We start from the raw sequence: 465 nt of genomic DNA, 5'->3' as shown, positions 1-465 counted from the left end.
GCGAACCCGGTTCCCCTGCATCGGCAGGCGGACTCCCAACCACTGCGCCACCAGGGAAGCCCCAACATACTTCTTCTGATAGCATAATTTCTTTTCTCAGTGTTGTGCAAGAGATGTGTCTAATAAACCCCAAACATCTTTACTTTTCCTCTCATAAGAAGACAAAAGCAGACCTGTTTAGCAATTAATGTTCCAGTATTTTATCTTACTCAAAATGACCTGGCTAGGGGCTTCCCTGGTGGCGCAGTGGTTGAGAGTCCGCCTGCCGATGCAGGGGACACGGGTTCGTGCCCCGGTCCGGGAAGATCCCACATGTCGCGGACCGGCTGGGCCCGTGAGCCATGGCCGCTGAGCCTGCGCGTCCGGAGCCTGTGTTCCGCAAAGGGAGAGGCCCCAGCAGTGAGAGGCCCCCGTACCGCAAAAAAAAAAAAAAAAAAAAAAGACCTGGCTATTAAATGAATTCTC

Source organism: Physeter macrocephalus, chromosome 8, assembly GCF_002837175.3.
Source record: "Physeter macrocephalus isolate SW-GA chromosome 8, ASM283717v5, whole genome shotgun sequence".
Classification (NCBI taxonomy): Eukaryota; Metazoa; Chordata; class Mammalia; order Artiodactyla; family Physeteridae; genus Physeter; species Physeter macrocephalus.
The sequence above is the reverse complement of the archived record's forward strand: the minus strand, read 5'-3'. Positions refer to the sequence as shown.